The following is a 1,321-nucleotide window of genomic DNA, read 5'->3' on the forward strand; positions in this document are numbered from 1 at the left end:
ACATTCTCTCCCCCAACATTCTCTCCCCCAACATTCTCTCCCCCAACATTCTCTCCCCAACATTCTCTCCCCCAACATTCTCTCCCCCAACATTCTCTCCCCCAACATTCTCTCCCCCAACATTCTCTCCCCCAACATTCTCTCCCCCAACATTCTCTCCCCACCACACTCTCTCTCTCCCCCATCACTCTCTCTCTTCCTCACCATCCCAGTTCCCAAGTCCTTTCCCTCCTGGGCCAGAGCAGGGGAAGGGGTTGCGTGCACTGCCGGCGATGCAGAGTTCGAGCAGCGCCCGCATCGTCTCTGCCGATGGAAAAGTTGAATGGAAGCTGTTTTCTCCCGAAGAGGGGTATTTTTGGGGGGGGGGGGGGTGGTAGATCATGTGCATTCACCCCGCGGGTTCGGCAGCAGGTCTGAGAGACGGCTTTACCTGCTGTGGATGGCGCTTCGGCCCCAACCTCCCTGCTATCCTACTGCCCGCAGTCCCAGCCATCGCCTGCAAGCGGATTGAGAGGTGGTGTCCGAGGCAGGGGGGCGGAACGCGACCGGCCTGTCGATCATTGCGACGTCACGCCCACACCGTCCCTCGCATTGACTGGCGCGCCTGCCAGTCGCCGAAAGGTCGGGCGTTCATTGGCCACCGTGTTTCGGAAGGTTATTTGGGAGAAAGAGGGGGAAAGGAGGCGGCGGGTCGGAAAGAGTGGGCATCTGCTCCTCATGGAGCTCGGGCTGGGGCCGGGCGGGAAGCATCTTAATCTCCCTGGCAGGCGAAGTCTTCCCAAGAGGCACCGCGCTGGACAATCAAGATGGCCGCCACTGCGCCTGCGCAGATATGTTTTTTTCCAGCTTCCCTCAGTCTTGCCGACACATTCTGTCCACAAAACAGCGGTGAAGCGAAGGATAAAAACCTTCCAATCCGCATCCGAGTGCGATTGCAAATAAAGAAAAGCGTCGCACCGCTTCCCTCCACAGTGAGATGTTCACGCATGCGCAGTCAATGAACGTTCTCGTTTTAATTTGTAATACACAATTAAATTCATACCATCACGATGGAGGCTAATAAAGAAAAATAATGAGTTGTTGCATATAAAGTTGGTAAATTATGGTGAGGCGGGAGATTTGGGGCTTATGACATGGCGCGATGGGTACTGGGAAATATAGTGTCTTCGCTGGTCCCTGGAGCTCATTTGTCATTCGCAATTACTATGACGTAATTATGACGCATGAATTGCCAGCGCATGTGTGATTCGTACATGCTGGTTCCGCAGCGCCACATGGGAAATGTAGTCCTAAAGTTGGTGCTGCCAAGTCATGGACCGCA

The sequence above is a fragment of the Narcine bancroftii genome, chromosome 3 (genome assembly GCF_036971445.1).
Source record: "Narcine bancroftii isolate sNarBan1 chromosome 3, sNarBan1.hap1, whole genome shotgun sequence".
In the NCBI taxonomy this organism is placed as follows: Eukaryota; Metazoa; Chordata; class Chondrichthyes; order Torpediniformes; family Narcinidae; genus Narcine; species Narcine bancroftii.